Genomic DNA, 14,619 nt, shown 5'->3' on the forward strand with positions numbered 1-14,619 from the left:
GTAAAGCACGAGATGAGTTATAATCACAAATTAAGCACATGAAAACTCAGTAGTGCTTGCCCAAGTTTGAACCCACGATCATCGGTTAAGATTCACGCGTTCCTACCATTGGGCCATAGCGGAAAATTTATTGACTTTGAATTCTTCTTACATCGGTGGTAAATAATTTGGATTGCGAATAATATAAGGTATTATTAATTAATTTCATCAAAGTCTCGTTTTATTTCCGAGTTGAGATCAAGTTCATACATAATATAACAAATTATGCTTTGAAAACCAAAAGAAAATATAACATACAAGTGTAAATAATGATATTATTATTAAACGTTTCTCGGCTACCAGAGAATTGACGCGCATTCCTAGATAGCGTAAGTGAAACCGTAGCATAAAAAACTAATATCAAATATTCTCTTATAGCTTGTACCACAGACATAATCGGAGCAGACATTCATGAATGCGTGATTTTTGGCAATTCGTTTATGATTTACGTCGCGATGTCACTGCTAGCGGGTGGTTTATAAATCAAAGCGTTTATTGTTGACTAGTTGCACCCCCCGAATATTGCTCCAATCAATGTCGTTAAACTTTATTAACGTCGTTATAATACGATAATCTGTATATTTTCGTATGATTTTTATATGCGATTATTTTGCCTTTCAGTTTTTGAATTTAGAATTAAAATTCGATTTTTATCTCGTTTCATAATTTAATTTTGTGATATTACTATAAGGTAAATTATATTATTTACTTAGTTCAGTGTTTGTCAAAGTGTGAGTCGCAAACCCCAAGATTATGCCTCCATTATATGTACACTACAATACAATTGTAAAATGAAACAGAAATCTAGATAATAATTACAGAATTTCAATTTTACTCTGAAAATAAAACAGCAATATCCTTATGATTGTTTGTTTACTTTCTAATATATTTATATCAGCTTTCAAAGCAGCGGAGTAAATAAAATTTGACGAGCCGGTTGGCGTGGTTGGTAGAACACTTGCCTTTCACGCCGAAGGTTGTGGGTTCGATTCCCACCCAGGACAGACATTTGTGTGCATGAACATGTCTGTTTGTCCTGAGTCTGGGTGTAATTATCTATATAAGTATGTATTTACAAAACAAAATTAGTATATGTAGTATATCAGTTGTCTGGTTTCCATAGCACATGTGAAATATGGTATGTGAAAAATGTCCCAGGATAAAAAAAAATCCAAGCATTCCTGACCTCTGTAATTCAAATTTCTTTGATAAATATAGAAGCCTATCACATACAAATAATCATTGTAACGATATTAATTCAAACACAAGTTATAAAATCAACGCAGAATCAGGTCACGACACAGCACTTCCGCGCCATGTCGCTAATGAAAACGAGTTTAGAGATAGAATCGAAACAATGAAACAAACAAGAAATGTATTTAATTGTACTAATTATTATGAAAATATAACATAACTCAATTGAGTTCAAACGCAAAGGTCATAAATATCTAATAAGTGTATTTGTGTTTTCAATTATATATATTTTTTTATTATAAAACAGGTAGGCGAACCATTGCCTACAAACATTGCGTAAGAAGTATTAAGCATTTCTTATATTGTCCAGTGCGCTGCCAATCTTGGGAACTAAGATGTTATATCCCTTGCGCCTGTAGTTACACTTACTCCATCACCCTGCAAACTGAAGCACAACAATTCTGAGTATTGCTTTTCGTTTGTACAATATATGCTAAGTAGGTAGTACTTAACCAGGCATCCCGTAACAGCCTGTTAATGTCCCACTGCTGGGCTAAAGGCCTCCTATCCCTTTTTGAGGAGAAGTTTTGGAGCTTATTCCACCACGCTGCTCCCATGCGGGTTGGTGGAATACACATGTAGCAGAATTTCAGTGAAATTAGACACATGCAGGATTCCTCGCGATGTTTTCCTTCACCATCAAGCACGAGATGAATTACAATCACAAATTAAGCACATGAAAATTGAGTGGTGCTTGCATACCATCAAGTAATTTATTTATATACTCTAAAATGATGATTTAAGAAAAAGTGACATAAGATCTTTCCTTAAGGGACACCCTTGAAGAGATCAACGTCAACGCGTAGAAATCTCTTGGAAACTATAACAGCGTTTTGATAAGAGATTCATAGAGAGCTATCGTTAACAGTAATTGATAATAATTAAAACAAACTATAAATTTGACAGATAAATCAGCCACGACACAACACCGCCGCGCCATGTTGCCAGCGAGAACGAGCTCACAGATACAATCGCAATGTTACACAAACAAGAAATATATTTAATCTTAATTATTAAGAAAAATCTTGAAAAATATACACACTTGTATTCGAACTCAGAGCTTAAGTTATAAGTTTTTTTGTGTTAACAAACCAATATATAAATAAGACAAAAATAAAATAAATTAAAAACAAAAGTTATGCTTTATTTGTAAATCGAGGGGAGTCCCCGTTACAAAGGTCTATATCGACAAGTCGGTATGTATTGTGAAGAAGAATTGCGTGTCAAGAGATTCAGAGAGAGTTGACTCACTTACTCCTTAAACAAATAATTTCAAAATGTTGTATTTGATCAATTTTACGCTGATGGGCATGGGGATAGGCTACGCCTCGGATAAATCCCACTGATGTATCCCCCTGTGCCACCGTCTCCTTTTTAATGAGAATATTTGGAGCTTCTTTTTGAACAATGCACAGATAAAAATTACACATAAGTGTTATAATTTTATCCGACACAAGAAGGTCTAATTACGATGTTTTTCAATCTCACAACACAAAATTAAACATATAAAAGCTTAACTCAGATTTGAACCCGCTACCGTCGGTTATGATTCACTAGTTCCTATTCACTGAACCATCTAAGAATGAGACATAGCAACAAAAAGCTTTCTTACCTTCATTTATTACATACTTGACATAAATACATTACGTGCCTACTTATGTATATTAATTGTTACAGGAATTAAATAAGATTTAAGAAAAACATATAATTAAAATATATTCAATTAATGAAAACATACCTACTTTTTATATGACCATTATAAATAGGTAGCAATCGACTTCATATACATAATACTATGTACATAGGGATCTATTGATAATGGCTTATAATGATATTGGGTTGAAGAAAGGGTATTGGCAGTAAAATCAAAACTTAATATTATATATTAAGCTTAGTTATAAGTCTTATATAATGTGCACAGCATTAATTTATTATATATGGGTTCAATATCGTTCATTCACACAATATTGATAGTTTGGTTTGACTATTAACGATTTTTTTCAAATAAAAACAATACGATTCTAAATATGTATCTAATATTTACTTATATAACGTAAGTCAAATTATATAACCCATTAAATATTATAGAAATAAATATTTATTTAATAATAAATAAGTGATAAAAAGTAAAAATGTAAACAAACGCTCTGTTTGACGTCTATTCGTGCCGACGGTCGAGGGGAAAATGCGAAAACTCTCCCTTTACACGGCAGCCATTTTGTGACGTCATAGTATTTCACCGGGGACGGATTTGGGCGTAGTTTTTCGTCAAATTTATAGAAAAGTGACTTTTTTCAATCGAGTGCATTTTTTTTAAATTTGTATTATTTTAAAGCGATTAAAAATATAGCACTCATTGAAACTTTATATAACAGTACCTTTTAAAAAAGTATTACGATATAGATATATAAATACATAATATAGGAGACATTATACGTAACAAAAACCATACGAGATACCGCGAATCGTAAACACGCATAATTATTGGTGTTCATTAAATATCGCACACTAAATCCAACGCCTTTTCAACATAAACAAAACATGCTACACAGACCAATTAAATCACTCAAACGTCATATCATTTTGGCCACCGAATAGAAGCGATACAATTTACTTTCAATACTTAACCACAACAAAAAAAAAAAAAAACAATAAAAAAAGTGCAAAAGATCAGAGTATTCCTCTGAAAATAAAAACGTAAAGTACGTCCCAGTGTGCGCTTTGATGACGCCGAGTTTACATCCGATTGGTGGTTCGAGATTGGTGGGCGTGGCCTGTTTTAACCCCGCCCAACGCTCATAGGGGTCTTTGAAATAAACCGTCCACATCATATCAGGCGCTTGGCGGTTGCGCCACGCGCAATTGAGCGGTCGCAGCCAGGTTTGAAAAAAGAACACGCGAAAAAAAATCTTCGTGGTTTTTGAACTGGTGATCTGTGTAATACAACTATATCGTGTTCAATGGAACGAATGTAATCAGTGAACTTAAGTGAATGAACGAAATGGTGTTATAAGAACGAAACAATTGTGTTGTGATAATTCGGTCCATGCTGTTTTAGTTAAACAATTTCTTCCAAAACATAATTCCGGTTAAGAAGCTCAATATATCTTCCAAACGACAAATGTTATTGCGTGTAAATAAATAATGAAAACACAGTAATATTTATTAACTAATAAATCTAAAATAAATAATATGTATATATCGAAAAGAAAAAAGATTTATGTACGAGAACAATCAAATTAATATACCAATCATAAAAATATATATATATGCAAGAAAAACACAATTATTAACCAATTAAAAACTATAAACAAATACATTTAAACCGGACGTTATAGCAATTAACGGAAAAATAATTTCAGATAAAATCGAGGTCAGATTTAATCAAATATCCTTATAAGTATTCAAAACTTCCAAGAACCTTTATCAAGTAGAACATTATCATTTAAAAAATATATATCATTTAACACGTAAACGAATAACCAGTAAGTATATAATTATTATTAATATTTTAATTCCAATAAATATTCCATATCGATTAACACTCAATCCAAAACGATTAAAACAAAATTACCTTAAAACATCAAGAAAACAAAGACTTTAAAATGCGTTCAGTGTTACATAACGACAATGACAATGCCGCTTAAACAACAACAATGTCAGATGCTTCGACAAATATTTAAAATCCATTTTGGTTAAAACGATTTGTCATATAAAGCCTAAAAGTGTCGCCTAACGTATATCAACAGTCGGTGTCGCGTGGCTTAGTTGTGAGTTCAGAGGAAGTGACAGCCGGCAAAATAGCCACTGAGTCGAAGCTACAATTGTGCGGCTGGGGTGGGCAAGGTGGCTACGCACTCGAAGGCTGCGTGGACACCAGCCTGCTTCGGCCGCCGCAACCACATACGAGCCAGCTTGGTACCGTGTACGCTACTAAGAGACGACGGAGGAATGGAAAGAGGTAAGTTCGTTGTTGGAACACGTTTAAATATAGAACTGTGATTTTTGGTGAATTTGAAAATTGATGTTTTTAAATATAGCATTGGAATTTTCGTTTTGTATTAATTGGAATTTAAATTTGTTTAAGATTAATGATAATAATATTATTAAGCGTCATACCTTACTTATAAAAGTTGTTTAGCGGCTGTTTAGTTAAACACTGATTTCTCTCTTTCTGTCATTATTGATTTGACATTTGAAAAAAGAAGACAGCATTGTTTAACTAATCACCTGCTAAGCAATGTTTAGAGGTAAACAATTTTTTTTGTGTTTTTGCAAATATTGTATTATTTTATATGTAAAATAATAATTAATATATAATCAATACGTTCGTTCTCTACTGTGGATTAAAATATGTCATAAAAAATATGAAATATGTAAGTACTTGAAATTTGTTTTCTATTTCTATCAATAATGTTATTCAAGTAACAAACTATGAAACATTAAGAAAATTAATAATAATATTATAATTTAATTATTTAACATTTAAATAAAATGAAATACTTAATAAAAATTCGACACATTCATTTAGTTATTTATTTGGTCACTTCAATAGAAAATCCTTTGAAATAACAAATTAAGAAGACAATAAACCTGAGCTTTAAATAATACGGTTAATTTTGTATTTAAATTTAAAAAAAAACGCGATAAAATAATCTCGAATCGTAACGAATCGTTTTTTTTTTTATATATTTAAATCAAAAATATCGATTTAACAATCGTTAAATCAATGATAATTGATTTTGTACTTTATTGAACAATACGGTATGAAATTGTTTAACGTATTTTATTCTTTAAATTTGTTAATTTTTATATAAGTAGATTTATAGTAACTGGAAGCGAATATTTTATTCATTAAAATAATAAATAAAACTCATCATTTACATTAAATAATTTATAACATAGTTTTTGAGTTCAACAGAGAACCAATTAACCTAATTAATGGCTCGTATTCTCAAAATTCATTGTTATAGTTAAAAAAAAACTATAGCTACGTTTTAGCCAACTACAATAGCTCATAAACCAACGCTGGCGACATTAGAAATCTAACGGAAAACTAATTAATATTATAAATTGTGAACAAAGTATTGAATTTTAAACCCGTCTAGAAATTTTTACAGCATTGAATCAAAGACCGTAACAAAAGTTGCGTTCAAAGATTAGTCTCGGCCTATTATATTGATTCGATTAGTAATTTATGGGGTGAGTAATGGGCGTTACATCGATACAGATGAATCGATTGCCATGAGTTGTGACGATGGGTAATCCGTTAATCGAATAATCCAGTAACGGATATGAATTGGCATAGATTTGATATACAATTAAATTGAATTCGATTTTCGATTAAAAATTATTTAAACGAATTATTTGACCGGTTGGCGTGATTGGTTTCCGCGATTCCCACCCAGGAGAGACATTTGTGTGCATGAACATGTCTGTTTGTCCTGAGTCTGGGTTTTTTTTTTTTTTTTTATAGAATAGGAAGGCGGACGAGCATATGGGCCACCTGATGGTAAGTGATCACCAACGCTCTTAGACATTGGCATTGTAAGAAATGTCAACCATCGCTTACATATCCAATGCGCCACCAACCTTGGGAACTAAGATTTTATGTCCCTTGTGCCTGTGATTACACTGGCTCACTCACCCTTCAAACCGGAACACAACAATATCAAGTATTGCTGTTTTGCGGTAGAATATCTGATGAGTGGGTGGTACCTACCCAGACGAGCTTGCACAAAGCCCTACCACCAGTAAAATGTAATTATCTATATAAGTATGTATTTACAAAAGAAAAGTAGTATATGTAGTGTATCAGTTGTCTGGTTTCCATAGTACAAGCTCTGCTTAGTTTGGGATCAGATGGCCGTGCGTGAAAAATGTCCCAGGATATTATTATTATTATTAAACACATTGTTAATTATGAATATATGAATCTATATACATATTTAAGCTATATATGTGTTCTTTAATTTTTTTTTTGTTGTAAAAGAGACATAGGAAAGGTAAAATCGAAACTGACTCCAAATAGGAAATATTCTAAAATTTTATGTTTAATTTTTATAGCATAGTTGGCTTATTTTAAACAAATCTGATATTCATAACCGCTTTACTATAACTATGAAAACAATACACGAAAATATAAAACAAAAAAATAATTTTATACATTTTATGTAAATCATCATCTTACATAAAGGTTTACTATAATATTTTTTTTAAATAATAATTTCTTTACTCTTTATGATTACTAACTTTTTACTTTGATAACATTTTACACGTGAAATAATCTAGAAGTAGATTGTAGCAAGAATTGCATTAATCTATTTAAGGTTTGAAAACATAATTCGAAATTTAAAAATCAATATATTTAAGATACACCATTTAAACATTTTAATGAAATAAAGTTTATTTAAATTTACCAGCAGCTAGGAATTCTCTATAATCTATATACCCTACGTCTACATTAGTACATGATAATCACTAGTTAGATACTTACTTCCGATTAAATTACATATGTTTGTAATGAAATATAATTAAACGCGTATATTATTAACGTACTTCAAGGCTTAAGCGGTTACTTGTTCTTTTATGTGTCTAAAAATGCCTTAAATCGGTTCGTATGATCTGAAAGCATTAAAATTTGATAAATAATATATTGTTTACAAATGTCATTTTGTAATAGAGTTAGCAAATTTAGATAGACTCGGTAAAATTATTGCTCTTATTTATAAGCGTTGCTCAGCGGCTGTTTAGTTAAGCACTCATTTCGCTCTTTCTGTCTTTAATGATTTGACTTTCGAAAGAAGAAGACAGCATTGTTTATGCTTATAGCTTATCACCCGCTATGAACAACTTTTATATGTAAAGCCGTCGGTGTCATTCATTGTCATGTTTTAAATGTGAAAAATAAATCAAATGCCTTATTAATTAAAAGAAAAAAAAATGTAAATTAATTTAAAATAACTTAGTGATAATAATATTAAAATCCATTTTAATTTAAATAGAACCTTAAGCCATAAAATAAACTTCCAACATAATTAAAAAAATCGCTGAGAGCTATAAAGTTTTCACTCTGCGTCGTGTAGGCGTGAAAAAACTCACTGCGTTTCTCTTTTGCACGATCAAACTCAAACATACATCAGCCGACTTGCTCATTTTCTTTGATAGTTTTCCTTTTAAATTCGGTTTGACTCAAGTTTCGACTTTGTGTGTGTGTGTTAATAGAAACCAAGTAAAACGATTGGTAGTGTCAGAATAGACTTCTACCGGATTATTAGAGTGCGGAAATAGAGGTTGTTCCTATGTTGACTCATATACTTTTGCTTGATGAACCCTCTCGTCTCGAGACTAGACAACCAACCGAAATCGAATGGCATGCCATTATCATCATAATACAACAAATATTTATAGAAAAATAAATAAATATCTAATGAATACAAGGTAGGCATTTCGCACATACTTGGATTACTTTAAATATATTATATACTTCTTCAATTTCTACATTTACAGAAATAAGTTTCTATATCAGTGATACAGTGTTAGAATTATTATATAATTAAGATTATTTAAGATGGCAAATTTAACTACTTGCCAATTAAAAACTTATTAAAATTCTGAAAACTGATATATGAAATTGATTTTATAATTTAATTTCTTTTCGTCACGAATACCACAATGCTTGAAGACGAGTCAACGAATGCGTCTTAGCGGTTATTGTGCTTGGAGTTTCTATGAAGGGTTGAATCCCAAGTGTTGTGATCCGACAGAGAACCAAAGTTATCGACGTAGCCCAAAGGATTAGTAAGCTGAAGTGGTGTGGAGGTGTGATGATATACGCAAAGTGCCTGGCAGCGGATGAAGACTGAGAGCTAAAGATTGAGCTCAGTGGCGTGCCATTGGAGAGGCCTATGTCCAACAGTAGACGACGAAGGGTTAATGATGATAACGATGATGATGTATACTTTTTTTTCTACAGATTCCAATGGTATTTGTTATTGATAACACTTAAGCTCCAATACTACCCAAACATAAGAAGAAAAAAAAACTGTTGATACAATAATAAATAGGTACTAAACTTTATAGTTACCTACATATATATGTATATAGATACGAATTAAAGTTCGAAATTAATACTAACTATAAAAATGCGTTTCTAAAGAAATGTAACAAGAGTATACTACTTTACTACTTTGTACTGTACTCGTATAAATATGGTAGCGTAATATAATTATTCCAAAGTATGTAATATTAATGACATTCTGGTTCTAGAAGGAATTACTTTTATATTTATTTGTTTACAATTTACGTTCAGCCGTAACCTTTGTTCGATAACAAGTTATGTTTAAAATAAATATATTTATCCTTAAAGGTTGACTCCAACAAGTATATTTTGTTCCGTTTTACAGATAATAGTAACAAGTAACCTAACTTGTAAGGAATTAGATTTTATTACAATTATTTATTCTCAATTTGGGTGGTATTTACACATCAAAGTTGACTAATTTATATTTATGTGATTCGTTGTCAATGATGAATGAGCCAGTGCAATTGCAGGCACAAAGTATTTAATATCTTAGCTTAGCATTTATTGTATATTAATATAATAAGTTTTACTGTTGGTAAGGCTCGTGCAAGCTCGTCTGGGTAGATACAACCCACTCATCAGATATTCTACCGCAAAACAGCAGTACTTGGCATTGTTATGTTCTAGTTTGAAGGCTTACTGAGCCAATGTGATAACAGGCACAAGGGTCATAACATCTTAGTTCCCAAGCTTGGTAGCGCATTGGCGATGTAAGCAATGGTTAACATTTCTTACAATGCCAATGTCTATGGGGGTTAATGACCACTTACCATCAGATGGCCCATATGCTCGTCCGCCTCTACCTACACAATAAAAAATAGAAAAAGAAGAGTTTATGGTTAGAGCATGCTGACCATTTTAATCAGATGACGTATTGCCTCTTAAATATAATACTCACTGATTAAATCCAAAATCGCATTGATTTTGAACGAATTGCTTCGATTTTTATGTGAATTTAATATAATTCGAAAGAAATAACTACCCGAATTAATAAGTTTTTATGTACCAAGAAATTAATACATATTATAATATTATAAGATAAATCATTCCGAATAAAGTGTTCGTATTTTAAAGTCATATTGTGTTTTCACTTACTTCATAGAACCATTTAATTATCAAGAAAAAGTAATAAAATATTCTTTATTTATTATTTTATATATTTTAATAAACAAAGAAACTTCGATTGTGTTATCTTTAAGTACATTAATAAATAAGGTTACACTTGCAATGAATAACTTATCTTGTTACACTCGTAGAAACTTTATAATTAATTGATTATAGTAACTTATAGTAAAGCTTCTAAACATATACACTTGGTAAATTGCAGTTTTTTATAGTAAAGGCAGGCAGACAGGCAAATGGACCACCTGATGTATGATGATTGTATATAGACATTGGCATTGTAAGAAATGATAACATTCACTTACATCGCCAATTCGCCACCAACTTTGGGAACTAAGATGTTATGTATCTCGTGCCTGTAATTACACTGTCTTGCTCACTCTTCAACCCTTCCGGGGTGCTACAATAACAACACCAGTACACACGACAAAACTATGTACTACTGCTTTGTAGAATATCTGTTGAGTAGGTGGTAACTATCCAGACGAGCTTGTATAAAGCACTACCACCAAGAATTTTTAAAAGTTTTGAATATTTTGAATCATATAACTGTGATAGTGCTTTTATTAGCCTATTTAACATTTTAGTGGTTTTATTTTCATTCTTCGAGATAAGTAAGAGAAATTTTATATTCGACAAAAGTTACGTTTTCATACTATTTGTTTATTGCATACAAAGAAGGCCAAAAGATCAGAGACTACAATGAGGTAGCCAACACACTGGCATTTTGTATGGTCAAATTCAGGTGATAGCTTTAGGTGTCCGTTAGGTATTTTTCCTATTGCTTTTTTAAAAGTAATTGATATATAAGTAAACTTCTAAATAAATTACATGTGTTGTGGAGTCAGTAAGGGATGTTCTTATATATGACGTAAATTTATGAATAGGACAATACGGTCACTATATACATTATGTATGTACATATTTCTAGGTAATAAATTTATCTCAATGCTGATAGGATGTAGTAAAGTTTTTTTTATATATAAATGAAACGCACTTTGTCTTTGATAATTGTCAGGTTTACGAACATCTTAATCGATAAGTCTTTAAAAAATGTACTAAGCTGTTCCTTGAAAAGGCCTTCTCATAGGTTTCAAAGGATTTGTATTTTACCTATTATATTAAAAATAATTATGATACATATCTTTAACATTCCCGATATAAATTTAATCTTATAATGCTCGAGTTAATCGGTCAATATACCAATGTATTTTTATATCTATATATATAATAAAAAAATGACTGATTGACATATCAACGTACAGCCCAAGTCACTGGGGCTGACAACATGAAAATTTGTATACGGTTTCCTTTACACAATAAGTTAGCATTAAGGATTATTGAAAATTTAACCCCTAAAATAGAAACAAAGAAGATGTGAGTATTTATGAAAAAAATATATATATTAAAAAAAAAAGCTCCTAGATAATTGTATTTAGCAATCGTGCTATTATAACATAAAAGCCAAATAAAATATTTAAAAACACTATAACGAAACCAAGCCAGTCAATGTTATGTGGAAAATAATATTGATGAGACAGTAATTTTCTCCATTTAAATGTGATAATAACATGACACTAATTGTATGTTATCTAACGATGCACAGACGTTACTGACCATGACATTGTTCTTAGCGGAAAAGTACATAGATCCAGCTAGCTCACGCTTAGAAAATCCTTAATTATTGCAGGAACCTGATCTCTTTATATTTAAATTTATTTTCATCTATATTTTGTGCATTTTACAAACTAGATATATCTCTCATTTCGTTTTTATAATCAGACTATTCGTGGTTGGACCGCTGTGCTATAGTATTATGAGAGTTTAAGTAATGATAAGGAAACTGAGTACATATGTGCCCACACGCTTGCACTTTATCTCCTTCGCACATTCTAATCTTCGTTGAGAATGAACACCATGGCTAATATCGGTCAGGACCGATATTTATCTGTTTATTTACATAATAAGATAATACTGATATTAATTAACGTTTGCGTTTTTTATTATTAATGGGCTTACTTATGAAGCTAATAATTGCACATTGCTAAACAACTTAGCGGGAGATCAGTTTAACAGTGCTGTCTTCTTCTTTCGAATGTCAAATCAATAATGACAGAAAGAGCAAAATCTTTTTTTTTAACTAAACAGTGTAATCTAAAATTAAATTAGTCAAATTTAATTTAAAATAGAATTATTTTAAAATTCTTGTTCAATACATTTTGGTTAATTTTCTTATCTGTAATGGTTTTCTTCAAACATACAGAAATCATAATTACTGGCTGTTAGAAACACGTCTTGACATGTTTTAAGGTTAGCTTGGATTAATTTGAAGTAGAATATTTTAATTCGAGAGCTTGTTGTTTTGGTTAAGCACGGTTTATTTTTTGTTAAAATATTATAGTCGTTTTGAAAGTTACTGCTAAGCAAACGCCTTCTCTTTTCTTACTAAAAATTCTTGAAGTGTATCTTAACACAGAGAATATGAGTGTTGAGCGGGTTAGCTTTACATGCAAGAGAATATCATTGTAGAGGCTTTTTTACAATGTTTTCCTACACTGTGCACGGCTTGAATATAAAAATCCGACACACGAGACGGGCCGGTTGGCGTGGTTGGTAGATACTTGCCTTTCACGCCGCGGTTGTGGGTTCGATTCCCATCCAGGACAGACATTTATGTGTATGAACATGTCTGTTTCTCCTAAGTCTGGGTGTAATTTAATCTAAATAAGTATGTATTTACAAAAGAAAAGTAGTATACGTAGTGTATTAGTTGTCTGGTTTCCATAGCACAAGCTCTGCTTAGTTTGGGATCAGATGTGTATGAATAATGTCCCAATATACACACACATATATACACATATATATATATATATATATATATATATATATATATATATATATATATATATATATGTATATTTTAATGATATTATACAGGTCTGTGTATTTTCGTCACGGTAGTATGCGAAAGCGATTCCGTGGCGCTCCTCGTTAAGACGGAAAGGGTACCGCTGGTTTTTTAGTGGGTAATCCGACGTTCTGGGCGCACTCGGCGCCTTGGACACCGGCGAGCCCCACATACCTCCCACTGTACTCGTTGGGGAAACGCGTAAGGCATTTTTTCAGCGTTAAAAAAGGTCTGTCTATTTTGCATGATAATGTTCTACGTTGACCGCTAATTTGTTATTGACTCATAATTTTCACGGTTCATTTACTTGTACATTCTATTTCTTTTATTTTCCAAATCAGTCTTATGCTATTTGTTTTTGTTGCAAAATTATATATAAAACTGTTCACTATATTTCCATTTTAATTATGTTTGCTATTTCTGCTGCTCAGTTAAATAAAACAATTCTTAGTTCCGCTTGTGCTAGTTCCTAAAGGAATCATATCGTTTAAAAAATGAATAATTTTACAAACATGTTTTGATAAAATTATGATTCATATTTTAATTTTACTTTGTGATACTTCTTAACCTTTACTTGGTGGTAAGACTTTTTGCAAGCCCGTCTGGATAGGTACCACCCAATGCGTATTCTACCGCTAAGAAGCAGTATTTCCAAGGTTGGTGGTGAATTGGCGATGTAAGACATAGTTAGTATTTCTTATAGTACCAATGTCTATGGGCGGCGATGGTCACTTATTATCAGGTGAGCCATACGCTCGTCAAACCTATACTATAAAAAAAACGGCCAGTGGCTTGAACACGAGCATCTAAACCGAAGATTGGGGGTTCAAACACGGGTAAGCACCACTGACTCTTCATGTGCATCGGAATAATCTTGCGGGCATCTTGCGGGCCGGCAAGGCGGGGACGGCTAGTACAGAACATTCTTCCCGACTGTACTGGCCGTCGTCGCGTTTGGACTCTACTACCACTTACCATCAGGTGGAGTAGAGTCATTTGCCATCCCGGCACACATAAAAATAATAATAATAATAAAATATATAAAATAAATAAAGTAATGATTCTAATAAAAATGCACGATATGTTTGCAATATAACATGTTCGTCACATGAACAGTTTCTGAATATTTTTTTTTAATGTATGACAATTTGTCAAACACAAGGGAACCAATTCGACATTCAGTACTTACAATAACTTACAACAATAAACAATA

General features: G+C 31.7%; 1 protein-coding gene across 1 annotated transcript in view; it reads left to right on the top strand.

The window, feature by feature from the left end:
• Window positions 1-5,013: 5,013 nt before the first annotated feature.
• LOC126776353 (aryl hydrocarbon receptor) overlaps window positions 5,014-14,619 on the top strand; it is a 128,783-nt gene continuing 119,177 nt past the window's right edge. Inside the window, exon 1 of the mRNA XM_050498815.1 lies at window positions 5,014-5,254. The gene's annotated coding sequence lies outside the window, so the exon portion shown is untranslated. The remainder of the gene's footprint in view (window positions 5,255-14,619) is intronic.

Source organism: Nymphalis io, chromosome 20, assembly GCF_905147045.1.
Source record: "Nymphalis io chromosome 20, ilAglIoxx1.1, whole genome shotgun sequence".
NCBI classification, from domain to species: domain Eukaryota; kingdom Metazoa; phylum Arthropoda; class Insecta; order Lepidoptera; family Nymphalidae; genus Nymphalis; species Nymphalis io.